A 14643-nucleotide genomic window follows, 5' to 3' on the forward strand; every position below is an offset into this window, starting at 1 on the left:
TTTTGCACTCTTGGTATTCTGTAACTCTATATTTAGCACACTGTTTATGTACAGCACAGTACTTGTAATCACATTGCTTCCCCAACGTATTTTCTACACTATGGTAAACATAATGTAACTAATATTTTATTCCCACAGAAACCGGTTGTGCCTCGGGAGGATGACTAGCGTGTGACAGGTCACCTAATAAAATCTGGGCTAATGCTGCCCTCTAGTGGTAATATTAAACAAGCACAAGACGGAAGAAGTGCTTAAAGCTGCCTTTCTTGCTTAAGAAATATAAGCCTGGTAAATGTAAAAGTTGGTTGTATGGCTGAACTGCCCGTTGCCGGTTACATAGTAGGCGTTATATCGCAGCATTTCTTGATCCCGGAAGCATCATAGATTCTGAGATGTCTTGAACTATGTGGCCTGCAGGGTTATACAGATCCCTGCAGCGGGTACTTTAACTTACTGCGCTATTGTATAGCTCCGTGGGCTTCTCAAGGAACTGATGTGATATTACTGCGCCGTATTTATTCCACTCCCTCCTATCTCCGGGGCTATAGCATCACATAACATGATACTTTTATCCGGAAGACGCAACCATCCATGGAACTGTCAAGTTGTGGTAGAAGTATGTCAGATGCCCCCGACTGCAGCCGTTATGACATATCTCTGCAGTAGGCGCGTGAACCTGGCGGCTTCACTTTTACTCGAGTGAGTTCCCTGAGTGATCCGCTCTGGCTCATCGCCTCACATGACGCCTGCAGCTGAGAAACAACGCAGCATCAGTTAGTTTTTTTTTTAATTAAGTGTAGTGCATTAATTATTTAATTGATGATGAAGTGTCCTCTTCATCATCACTCTCAGATTACAACATCAGAGTCATATGCTTCACCTCTACCTGTAGATATTGTGGTGCATGGTCCCAAATATTGTGTGTTTACTTTCTAGGTCGCTATCTTAGCCCTAGGAGGCGAGTGAAGTAACCAGCTGTTTGGGACCCTACACAAAGTGTTCCCGGGGCCCGTCCCCCTAGGAGCTGTAGTGTAAGTCTCCCTCGAGTCGCCCCTCCCCCAGTGCTCCCCCCCCCGCCCCCCTCCAGCCTCGTGGGAAGCCTAGATCCGACCTCGGCAGCATTGTGACTGCCGATCCCACGCCCATCTCTGCAGTTATAGGGGCTCTGCCCCCCAGCTACTTCCCCCTTCTAGCCAAGCATGTGCAACCCCCCAGTGTTCAAGACTGTTAAATGATTCTTGTTAATTTATTGCCTGAACACGTTTCCACGCTCGTAATTAATTATATATTTATTTATTTTTTACGATCCAACACCGGCGTCAAGGCGTGCCCTCTTCCCTGCACTCGGTGCCCCCCCCTCTTCTATCTAAGAGCGTTTATGGACACTGCGACCTGTTCCCAGAAGAGGGCTCGGAATGGCTTTGTTGTGTCTGCCAGGACGGGTGTTACTGTAGGCTGAAGTGGAACAAGCATTTGCAATGCAATAGGTCTCGCATTTACTCGAGTTTAAGCTATTGGCATTATAAATGACAATGTGTTTTATTTATGTTCCAAAACCAAAACATAAATAAAAGGCATTGTCATTTACAATGCCAACAGCTCAAACTCACGTAAATGCGAGACCTGTTGCATTGCAAATGCTTGTTAAATTGGTCGGCTTTTGATTGAACCAGCTTCCTTATGGCAGAGGATGCTAATGTAATTAAGGTTGATTCCCCTACTTGGATACCATTACTAGGTTTGAATTCAATGGCAATTTTCTTTTGATTCCAGAGTGCGTAGATCCAGGGTCGATTTGAAGAGTCTGAGAATATTCCCGCGAATTAAGATGTCATGCGGCGGGCCTTGGAAGACGTACTCTGGAGTTAACAGCAATTTGGTCTCGATGCTGTCGGTGGCTAGGTTGTACACTTCCACTGCTGTTAGGGACTAAGTTGACTTAAAGTTTGCGTCTGATGTCTGTTGAGGGATAGGTCTGGGGAGCAAGGGGGGTACTTGGTCACTAAGGTGGTTAGTTGTTGATGAGATGGGGACTGTTTTGCACAAGGGTGCCAAGGATAGTTGGCTGGGTGGAATTGTCGAATGCAGTCCGTCGGAACCTTTACTGAAGTTGGCTGCATAATGCGAGCCTGAATTGTTGTTCCCCGCTTGAGGTAGGGGAGGGGCTCTGATGGCGGGGGATGGTTTTTGAGGAGACGTAATCGTGGCTGACGTCTTGACAATTGCCGGCTCCTCAATGGTTTGTGGTTGCATGTTTCCAATTTTGCACTGGCAAATTGGATGCGGAGAGTGCCTTGTAGCTTGAAGCGGCTCTGCTGCTAATAAACAATTCGGATTTAAAGATGCTTTTTGAAGCGTTAAAGTCTGAACTGCTGATAACGAACTGGGAATGACACTGGGTGCTGTGAGCAAACCCTGTCACAGGTTTGGTTTTTGGGAAATAACTACTGATTGTACTTTTGTTTTCGGCTGTGTGCCGATTACATGATTTCCTGAGTCTTTTCTTTTCCTCTTTAGATAGCCGATGGGTGTGTTGTTGGTAAGGTGTTGCGTCGGTAGTTGCATTAGAATCAACTGTCTCCTTGGTTGATGGTGAGGGGGCTCGTGTTTGATCAGTCGTTGGGTCACACCCCAGGGCCTCGCCCAAAGAGGGTGCCTGGGGCAGAGTGTCAGAGTGCCTGGATGTTGGTAGCTTCTTAATTTCTGTTAATACTGACGAGAGAAATTTAGGTAATGAGGATAGAGAATCAATGATGGGAGAACAGCAACATACTGATTGGACTAATTGAACTTGAGATTGGGCTTTTGTTATCAACGAGTTGAGCGCCTCCAATTTTTGGTCAATCCCGGCGGTGTACACAGCGAGAGTGTTTAAAAGGTCCACCTGCAGATCCATTTTATGTGAATGGTAGCTCAGTGCTGACACCGTAGATTGGAGGGTTTGGAGAAGTTGTGACCAGAGCACATTTAAATCGGGCGGTGGGGGTCTTTCCTGTGGACCTTTTAAATTTGTTGGTAAAAAAAGACAGATCGAGAAAGGTATTGATCTTAATATTATGGTCCCCACCTGAATGAGCCTTTTGATAGGCATTGATTGACAGTAATTGATGAACTGATTGGGGACGACATTTTGAAGTTACTTGAATGGGTGCTTGCTATGGTCACAACCTGTGGGATGAGGACTTTGGTGCTCCCTGCTGGATGATCCATAGAAATTGGGGACTTGGTTGCTAAAGGAGAAAACTGGCTTGGATTCTGAACAGGCCGAAAAGTTGGCAGAGTCTCCTCACTTGCAATGAAAGTTGGTGGAGAGGGCAGCGCAACGGGACAGTAAACGTCTTGTAAGTCAAAGGAGAACTGTTTGGGGGCTGGAGCAGAAGGAGATCTTCAGGGGCTTCTTTTAAGTGAAATTCGACCCTTGTTGAGGAACCTAATAATGATGAGCTGGGGCCTGTCCCACCAGCGGCCACATGGATGATAGGCTGAACCAGTATTTGATGCAGGACTGGGGCTGGAGTGGTTAAAGAAAGAACCGGGGGTGTATCGAGTGTGCTTAATCTAAGCTTTGGAGCGATAACAGACTTCCTGAAATAATCCCTCAATGACACCTTTTTTAACGAGGATGCTGCAATTACTGAAGGTCCCGGTGTTGGTTCTTCGTGAGTAAAGCTTTCTTGGTGCTTACCTGCGCCCCGTGTTATTTGTTGGGCGAAGGTGCCTTGGGAGGACTGGGATTGGGTTGGAGATTGCTGGGGTTGTAGCTCACACCCAGAAACTAAGCCGTATTGTGGTTTTGCTGATTTTGCTGGTGGAGTTAGGGTCATTGCTGCAGAATCCAAGGATGCGTTGGCGGCCCTTATCTTTAGACATTTTTGGAAGATTTAGCTGGTACTTTCCTGACTCTCCCAGATCTCATCATTGGAAATTATTGCTGATTGAGGATGCCGGTCTACCGTCTTCCATTGTATGTACAATTAGATGCAGAAGGTGACGGGGAGCTTCAAACTGTCCTTTCCCTGAACCATTAGCCCTTTAATTATTTATTTAGTAGAGTATGGCCGACTTGGGCTCTTTTGAGCTCTTTTGGGCTCTATAAGACCCTTTGCCTGATGTTGTAGCTTTTGGCTGACTTGAGTTGGAAAGCTGCACTTGCAGCAGGGGCCACTGAGAGCCGTCCTGCAAGGCCAGATTGGGCCCAACAATATTGAAAGCCGAGAGGTTTAAATAGCAAGTGGGGGTGCCGAAGGGGCCACAACCAGATTGACCGGGCCATTGCCACGGCACCTTGGCCCGACACTCTGCAGCAGTGAAGCGATGGGAGGCAATGGGGAGCTGCAGTAGGCAGATAGGCAGTAGGCAGATGAGGAGGGGGGGAGGGAGGGAGAGAGAGCAAGGGAGCCTCAGAGCCCTCCTCCCCTGCTAAGCAGCCCTGGATTGCTCACCCGGGATTCAAGGTTCTGCAGCTCTGGGCAGACTGAAAAGTCAACTTGGCTCAAGCTCCTCAAATTGCTGTGATTAAGATGACGAGGCAATGATGAGGCGAACTGCAGTGAGTGGCAGGGAGCGAGTGTGGAGAAGAGGCAAGCGGGGCACATGAGGAGGGTCGCAGGCTGCACCTGATCTAATCAGGTCGCCTGCGCAATCCTGCCGAGGGCACACACTCACTGTGGCCGCCGAATAACGGCAGCCGCGCTTGCCGCGGGGACTCCAACAGGGGTTCCGACAGAACTCAGCCGTTGAAGTGTTGATGCGGTTGAAGATTGCCGCTAGACACCGCGGCTCCCCCCGCACAAGCGAGAGAAATCTTCGGGTTGCTGCTCGCCTCTCGCCACCGCCGCTCGCTGACCCGGAAATATCCCGGAAAGATCACAGATGCATGCAGACCTAAATTACCAGGAATTAATTAACGGCCTAAATTACCAGGAAGGTCATCTGCTTTCACTAGGCTCAGCGAGACTCAGAATAAAATGGGAAGGCCTTCCTTAATGGAAGAGTATGTCTGACACACATAATAGTGTCATGCTTCATCATCGGCATACTCTTTCCACCTCGGTAAGATGGTACTACCAGGGCAGGCCCAACCTCCGCGAAGACTTGACAATAGAAGGGAGTTCTAACATAAAATGTACTTGTCAAGGCAGGATCCAGACAATATAAAATTACCTCAAAGATCCTTGGTTATCACCTTTATTCATGGGTATGTATAAAAAAACTCAGCTCGGCGGACGGAAAGAGTGCAATAGCTCAAACCCGTCTGCTGATCACCAACATGTTTCTGCCCTCAATATTTAGCCTATCTGGTCTGTGGCATTCGTCAGGGCTGAAGGATCTCTACAAAAATAGCTGAGTGGCTTAATTATATCCTAAATGGTAATGCATGTGCATCATCAAACCACATAACCACCCAGTTGAGTCATACTAGCATAGAGCAGGAAAGAGTAGTAGAGGAAAATATCCAAAGGTGACTGGCCACTTACCCACTTGCCCAGCAGTCGCAGGCTCTCCGGATGAAAGAAGAAAGAGACGAGGCCTAGACGGGCCAGCTCTTGGCCTGGTCTACGCTGGGGCCAAGCCCGGACGCGACCAGCGCTGTGGGACGCCTCTACTGTGTTTATGGCGCTCCGGCGTCCGTCACCAGCACGACAGTTGAGCAAGCTGGGGGATGTGTTTCCCCCCACAGTCCAGGCCAGGAGCAGGTCAGACAGCAAACGGGCAAAAACGGCAGTCAACCGGAGACCTGTGTTGATATATGTAGTGGAAGGAGTTGTTCCTGGGACTAGAGAGTACAGCGTGTTGGTGGAAGATGTCAGGTTCTTGGAATTTGGGGCTAGAGGGAGGGTACACATCAGTGGCGGCTGGTGAACTTTGAAAAGAGGTGTGGCATACATATGTACCTGGAATCGGAGCAAGAGAGCAAGGCTGACACTCCAAAGCAGGGTTCAGGGGGATATGCCCTACAAGAACATTTTGGGGGGAAACGGCCAAGTTGGGTATTTTACTGTACAGTTTTTATATTTGATTGGCTAAAAATCCAAAAGGTGCTGAATGAAACAGTCCGGTTTTTTTGTGGTGTGCCAGGCAAGTGCAATTCCTTTTCAGCCTGTTGGAGCTCAACTTCCCCATGGACAATTGTAAAAACGAATGGTGGCAAAATACTAGGTTTTTCATCAGTTTTCCTTAAAAACTGGGTACAGAGCTGTATATAAAACGGGGAGTAAAAGATCTGCCAATTCCATATTACATGACCCATCATTTATCAAATGCACATTTTTCCATCTTGCTTCTTCACAATGGGAAGGGCTTAGCCAGAACCGCTTGAGCTAGCCCTCCTACGAGCACACCTTATATTCAACAGCAACAAAAACGCAGGTTAAAGTGTCCGCAGGCAAGTTGACACAGTCCCAGCACAGAAATAAAAAAAATGTAATAATTTACACAGTCCCAGACAGTCCCAGTACAGCACTTATACAAAATATAATAATTGTAAACAATAGTCAGCAGTGGGCAGTGGAATGCATTTTTATTTACTGCTGGAAGTCACCCAAGGTTCACAAACACTCTCGAAATAATTATTGGTGCCCATGAGTGGTGACAGAAATGGTGGTCACCCACCTGCAAATGATCTCAGACCTATAACCTTTTTCTTTGAACCTTTCTTGCAATTCAACCATCCCAACATTGGAGGCTGAAGCATAGGTTTGTCTATAGTGTCCATATGGTTATCGTGGCACCATATAGGATTAGAAAGTGGGAAGACTGGTAGAATCTTCTCCTGGTTGAAACAAATGGGGTTGTGTGGGTGTTGAATTGCGAGAAAAAGTGTCAGTGATGCTAGATAGGGTCTAATAAATTATGTAGCTACTTGGCATTGCTCTTTTAAGTTAGCTTGTGTGATGTCACTGGTGCTCAATAAATACTGCAACACCTTTGGGTAGAGTTTGCGCTATATGAAAACTGCAGAAAAATGCACAAAGAGGTAATACCAGAGCATTAACATAAAAAAGAAAGACAGATACTCATTTAGTGGCTGAATTGTACATAGTGAAATCAGAAAATCTAGATAAATCACAGCTTCTCTTCTTAAATTGTGTGATCGTAGGCACATACTTTATTTTACCAAACTCCTTTTTTTCACTATTGGCATATAAAAGCACTTTCAAATTTGTGAGTTCAGAATACCAGCTTTACAAAAAACTATTGTTTGATTTTATAGACTATAATGTTTCTCTATAATAATCTTGGTCAGAACATGGTTTTACATGTCAACTGCCTCCCCTCTTAATAAGCTTATTAAGCTTCCATATGTTAAAGAAGTACCATTGTTTTAATTTTGAGGATACTTTAGCATATTTAGGTGATGTTTGTTGTGTGAGTTACAAAGGAAATATTTTCAGGGCTTGTCAAAAAGTTAACAAAATGCAATGAAAGCACCAGTTTTTTTTTTGTTTCATTGTTAATGGAACAAAAACAAACGTGGTGCAGTCAGTGAATTTTGTTCATTTTTAGACGAGCCCTTAAAAAATTTGCGTTTGTAACTCATACAACAAATAAAGGTCATGTAAATATGCTAAAGTATCCTCAAAATCAAAACAATTGTATTTCTTTAAATAATGAAAGCGTGGGCATAATTAATATGTCTCATTGTAGCACTGCACTGAAAAAAAGCTTATTAAAAGTGATAGTTTTAACCATGAACCAAATCCACTCACATGCATACTTTCTGACGCTCACCACGTTCACAATTAAACACACATATATCCATAGAAACACTCACATGCACACATTCAGAAATCCACACATTCCAGTTTTGAAAACGTATCTTATCTGACACGCTTCGGCCTGCAGTTCCTGCTTGGCTGGTCCTGAAAATCAGGGGTTCACGCCTCTTGCTTCGAAGGCCTGGAAGCTGGCACCACAGCTTTCGCCTTCATATGCTCCAACCTTTCTCTGCCTGAAAAGAAGTCAGGATAGGGTTGGAGGTCAACCCTCCTTGTCTAACCTGGCTTCTGATAGGGCCTATGAGCTTATGATTGACAAGCCCCACTAAACCTCCATTAGCTGACATGCTGTACAGCCTGAGGTTTGTGAAACATGTCAGCTATGGAGGAGCGGGTGTAACCGGCAACCCTCTCACACATGCAGAACAGTAAGGGGCACGATGGAGCCCCCTCTGGTGTTAACTTGACGTTGCAGCTTTTTACATGAAAACAAACTGTTGGTAAGATAGTTTGTTTTTATGTAAAAACTGGAACACTAGTAACTTATGAAAGAGGTAGGGTACCACCCTGGCGACCCTTATTGATGAGACGCTGCTGGTACACATAGTTATAACTGATGTAAAGATGTCAGGGTCTGTGAGAGAAGCACTGAGTGAGGTCTCCAGATGAACTGATCCCAGCACTGTCTCAGCAGCAGAACACTGACAAATGACCGGCAGCATTTTCTCAGCAGAGTTAGTAATTAGCCAGTTACAGTTGGGGCAAGCACTAAGAGAGAGTTAGTAATGTCACTGTACTGTTTGGAAAGATTACTTCATACTGATGTGGTACCATATGCAATGGGGAATGGAGTTTGATTTCCAAGTTGTGATAAAAAAGTGTTTACGTAGCCAAGTTACAAGGCCTGGCACTTTTACACGAACTGTTTAGAGACAGCAATACATGTCATAATGTGTCCATGTTACTGCAAGCAGCTAAACTGAAGAGTCCAAAACAGGGTCAAATCATGTAGAATGTGAGTATATTGTGCAAGTTAGTGGGAGTGTTTTCACTTTTGGAGAAGAGTGTTTTGAAAGTTTTACATTATGAAATCTGATTAGATAATGTCATCCCTGCGTATGTGTGTGTAACAGGGAGAGAAATGGAATTGTATCCTAGATGGCACAAGGGTGTTATCTGACTTGTGTATTGATAGTACTACAAGGTCCCAGCTAGTGACTGAAAGCCAAATATGTAGAGTGTATTAATTGTAGTACATGTGCTAATTTTATCTGTAATTTTAAACAAGCATTGGCATAGCCAATAGGTCTCGCTTTCGGGACCTTCTAAGTATTTAGTTATGCAGCACAATATCCTTGGTGCAACCACATCAACTGTTGCGTGGCTAAACACTTATAAGGTCCCAAAGGCGAAACCTATTGGCTATGCCAATGCTTGGTGTGGTTGTGTGTGTGGTTGTGTGTGATTGTGTGTGTGTGTGGTTGTGTGTGTGGTTGTGTATGTGTGGTTGTGTGTGTGGTTGTGTGTGTGTGTGGTTGTGTGTGTGTGGTTGTGTGTGTGTGGTTGTGTGTGTGTGTGTGTGTGGTTGTGTGTGTGTGGGTGTGGTTGTGGGTGTGGGTGCGGTTGTGGGTGCAGTTGTGGGTGCGGGTGCGGTTGTGGGTGTGTGTGTGGATGTGTGGTTGGGAGTGGTTTTGTGTGTGGTTGTGTGTGTGTGGTTGTGTGTGTTCTGTGTGGTTGTGTGTGTGCGGTTGTGTGTGGTTGTGTGGTTGTGTGTAGGGTTGTGGTTGTTTGTGTGTGTGTGGTTGCGTGTGTGGTTGCGTGTGTGCTTGTGTGTGTGGTTGTGGTTGTGTGTGGGTGCGGGTGTGTTTAAGTGTGTGGATGGGTTTGGTTGTGTGTGGTTGTGGTTGCTTGTGTGGTTGTGTGTGTGGTTGTGTGTGTGTGGTTGTGTGTGTGGTTGTATGTGTGTTGTGTGTGTGGTTGTGTGTGTGGTTTTGTGTGTGTGTGGTTGTGTGTGTGGTTGTGGTTGTGTTTGTGGTTGTGTGTGTGTGGTTGTATGTGTGGCTGTGTGTGTGGTTGTGTGTGTGCGGTTGTGTGTGGTTGTGTGTGTGTGGTTGTGTGTATGGTTGTGGTTGTGTGTGGTTGTGTGTGTGGTTGTGGGTGTGGTTGTGTGTGGTTGTGTGTGTGTGTGTGTGTGGTTGTGGTTGTGTGGGTGTGTGTGTGTGGTTGTGTGTGGTTGTGCATGTGGTTTTGTGTTTGTGTGTGTGTGGTTGTGTGTGTGGTTGTGTGTGGTTGTGTGTGTGGTTGTGTGTGTGTGGTTGTGTGTGTGGTTGTGGGTGTGGTTGTGTGTGTGGTTGTGTGTGTTGTGTGTGTGGTTGTGTGTGTGGTTGTGTGTGTGTGGTTGTGTATGTGTGGGTGTGGTTGTGTGTATGTGATTGTGGGTGTGGTTGTGTGTGGTTGTGTGGGTGTGGTTGTGTATGTGTGGGTGTGGTTGTGTGTGTATGTGGTTGTGGGTGTGGTTGTATGTGGTTGTGTGTGTGTGGTTGTGGGTGTGGTTGTGTGGTTGTTTGTGTGGTTGTGTGTGGTTGTGTGTGTGTGGTTGTGGGTGTGGTTGTGTGGGTGTGGTTGTGGGTTTGGTTGTGTATGTGTGTGTGGTTGTGTGTGTATGTGGTTGTGGGTGTGGTTTGTGTGGTTGTGTGTGTGTGGTTGTGTGGTTGTGTATGTGGTTGTGTGTGTGGTTGTGTGTGGTTGTGTGTGTGGTTGTGTGTGGTTGTGTTTGTGTGGTTTTGTGTGTGGTTGTGTGGTTGTGCGTGTGGTTGTGTGTGTGTGTGGTTGTGTGTGGTTGTGTGTGGGGCTGTGTATGGTTTTGTGTGTGTGGTTGTATGTGTGGTTGTGTGTGGTTGTGTGTGTGTGTGTGGTTGTGGTGGTGTGGTTGTGTGTGTGGTTGTGGTTGTGTGTGTGGTTGTGGTTGTGACAGTAATACTAAAAACATCTCAAAATAAAGGAACACAAACATCGAGTTTGTGGAAAGAGAAAGCACCTTGTAAGTCAAATGGGCGCAGCAAAGCATTAACACAACAACAAAACAAACAAGATCACTTAGCGAAGACTGAGTGCTGATAATGGCTTCAGAAGATTTAGCTATATTCAGCATGAGACTCCCAATTCAGGTGATTACTCATGCATTAATAGGTATAGCTGTCTTGAACAGGTTGACTGACTTTCATCGGGCACTCACCGTGAGGTCAATCGCCTTTCCGATTGGTGAACCCAGGAAATGAGCCTTCTCCCGTCCAACTTCTTGATACCTCCCCAGGCCCACCAGTATTAAAAATTCTTTCCTGGAACGTAGCAGGCCTTGGTAACAAGCTGGCCTGTCCTGAATGGGGATCTTTTATAGATCTCCATGATATCTGTTTCTTCCAGGAAACATGGGCAAGGGAAGAGGTATTCTGTTTGGGATATGCTTCTTTTTCAGTCCCTGCTAGGTGGGGAGGAAAGGGCCGACCGTCAGGGGGCCTAACAATCTGGGTTGCAACCCATTTGGGCTGCAGACCCACAGTCCTGGACACTGAGACTGATGATGTTCAGTGTGTGTTTCTGGAGTGGCGGTCTGGCTTTAGACTTGCTATGGTCAATGTCTATTCTAGACCTGTGAGTCTTTCTGCTGAGTCAGGGGCAATTGAAGAGCTGTCCACAGTCCTGTCTAGAATTCCAGAGGGTATCATGTTCGTGGTGGGAGGTGATTTCAACTCCCATTTCGAACCGCTTGAAGGGTTGTTGGACGGTATAAATCAGGAGGAGGATGATCTTTGGAAAATTCCACCAGTTGTAGGCCCGGTGGCACGGATGTGGACTCCTCTTGCCGTCCAAATTACATCTTTGACCCTTGCCCACTCGATGAGGGCTTGTAACGGCCGTGCAAAATATGATAACCCCTCCATGCCTACATTTAATAAGGCGCGGAGGGAGGCACGTCTTGATTACATTTTTGTCCAGTGCAGGGCCTGGAATAGAGCCTCAGATTTTAGGGTGGTTCCTCGGGGTGAGAGCGACCATAATCCCTTGATTTTGGATTTCTTAGTCCCAGATGTCTGCAAGAGCAGACTACGATCGCTCTCTGGTATATCTAGTAGGGCTACCCTTTCTAGTAATAGACGTAAGGTAAGATGGGATAAGTTGGCTGATAACCCTGAGGAATTATCTGGTCTTTATGCTAGGGTTGCTTCAGTACTGTCAGATGTGGCTGTCCTTATCGAACAGCCTGTGTCTGATTTCTTTCAAAGACTGGGAGAATTTAATAAATTACTATTTTTAGGACACTCAGATATTTTAAATCCCCCAGGTTCTGGTGGGAAAAGGACACGAAGGAAGCAATCCTGGTATAATAGGACATGCAGACTAGCAAAGAGCGAACTCATTGATGCAGTAAAGAATAGTGCAAGCAGGGAAACTATCCAGCAAAGGAGGCAAGTATATCGCCACCTAAAACACCATGCTAAGCTCGAGTGGGGCAATGAGAACTGGGCCAGGTTAACTACAGCGCTAGCCGTCAAGGATGGACGCAAATTCTAGCAGATTGTGACCACAGGCTCACCTGACCCGACCCTGCAGTAACTTCGAATATTGCTGCAGAGGTATGGGAAGATCATTTTAGTACCCTGTACAAAGGGGATGACCCCTGTTTGGAAGACCCTTCGGATGATAGATTGCTGAGTCGTACCGACGGCTTAGAAGCGATTATTTTTACCCTAAGCGAGGTTTACCTTGCGATATCTAGACTCCCTGTGGGTAAAGCACCAGGGCTGAATAAGGTTCCGGGAGATCTTTACAAACAGGAACCTAAGGTTTGGGCGCCCTACTTGTTGACAATTTTTAATGCTATTTCTGGTGGTATGGCGGTCCCTGACACTTGGCTGGGAGCGGAGTTAGTCCCGATTTTTAAGAAGGGGTCGCCCCTGCTCCCAGCCAACTATAGGCCAATCAGCCTAATAGATGTAGATCAAAAACTTTTTGCAAGGCTGATCCTTGATCGCCTCTTGGACTGGATGGAGGATGCAGAGATTCTGAGCCAGTATCAGGCAGGTTTTAGAAAGAGTGTATCAACCATCGACCAGATTTTTAGATTGGCTATGCTTTTTTGGAAGACGGCGAAGGTCGAGGGTGGCTCTCTCTACACTGTCTTTGTAGACCTGCGTGCGGCCTTTGATTTAGTCCCACGTAGGAAATTATGGAATGTCCTACGGGACCTAGGAATACCTCCTCCTCTACTGTATATTATTATAAGACTCCACACTCATAATTTCGCAAAGGTCAGGTGTGGGAGAGAAGGCAATTTGTCATCTAGCTTTCCCGTCGCCAGGGGGGTTAGGCAGGGTTGCGTTTTGGCGCCAACCCTGTTCTGCCTCTATGTAAACGTTGTTATCTCCCACCTGAATGCGGTCCCCAACAGAGATGCACCAAAGCTTGGTGGCATAAGGATATCAGCTATTATGTTCACTGACGATACCCTCTTACTCGCCAAAACGCCTATGGGCATCCAGAGGGTTTTAGAGGGTTTCGTCGCGTTCTGGTCTGATAGGGGGCTGGAAATAAATACGGCCAAGACAAAATTTATGATTTTTAACCCCCCTAAGTTAACCCGACCAAATCTGGTTATAAATGGTGTGAGCCTAGAAAGAGTATAAACTTTTTGAGTATTTGGGTTTGACTCTTAACGAGAATATGACCTGGGCTCAACACCAGACTAAATCTCAGCTTAAGCTAATACAAAAGGCTGGGGGGATTATTAAACTGTGGAATAAGTCGACGACAAAACCTATTGGGCCCCCCCTTGAAATTTATAAAATGCAGGCCCGTGGTGCTATAATATATGGTGGCGAATTGTGGGGACATAAGTGTATCCCTGCAATTACTGTCACGGAAAATAAGTTCCTCAGGCAGTTAGCTTCCTTGCCTATTAGTTCACCCATTCTTCCTCTCAGGCTTGATCTGGGAATAAGACCATTAAAGGAGGAATTGGGTCTGAAGCCTCTAACTTTCTGGAGGCGTTCATGGGTAACCCCCGAACTATTTAGCTATAGGCAAGAGCTTAAGGAACTATTACAAATCCCACTTGTACGGGAACTCCCCTGGTTAAAATACATTAAGCAGGAATTTGAGAGGTTGGGCTGCCCTTTGATGTGGATTAACCCGGAAGAGGCAAGTAGAAATATATCGCGCAAGGACCTGGTTAACCGGTATTATGAGTATAATCTATCTAGTAGCCTACTGAATGATCAAATGGGGATAATGTCCAGCACCTTTATAACATCGAAAGATTATTATAAGTTGGAGACTGTCTTGGACAACATTAGCCATAATGGTTTAAGGAAACTCTTTCTCCAATGGAGATATAATTCCTTACCAATAAGAGCCCTTACTAGTAGATGGTATCCATCTACCAGCAAAAACTGCCCAGTTTGCTCTGACGAGTTTGAGAATGATATCCATGTTATGTTTTTTTGTCCTTCCTATTTAAAGCCTAGGAAGAAGTGGATCATTCCCTTATGTAGAAACTGGGGGATTAGGCACTGTTCACTCTCATATCGAATACTAAAAACTGACCTATCCCCATTAACTGTTTTTGCTGTTAGTAAATTCCTAGCTACTATGTGGAACATCAGAAGATGCCTTGTGGCGAAATGAGTTTTGCTCCATCAATGTTTAGTGAATGGGGCTTGAGGTTTTTTTAATTAGGAGTTGCATTCCTGTTGTTTTAATGTACAAATGAACAAACTGTTATGATCTTTAATTGTGATTGTAAATTTTATAATCTGTAAAGATTTGTTTTGTAATGTATTGCTATTTCTTTTATGACATTTTAAGTCGAAATAAAGATAATGAAATGAAAATGATAATGGATACACACAGCCCATCATCTTCAGAG

Source organism: Triturus cristatus, chromosome 3_2 (assembly GCF_964204655.1).
Source record: "Triturus cristatus chromosome 3_2, aTriCri1.1, whole genome shotgun sequence".
Classification (NCBI taxonomy): domain Eukaryota; kingdom Metazoa; phylum Chordata; class Amphibia; order Caudata; family Salamandridae; genus Triturus; species Triturus cristatus.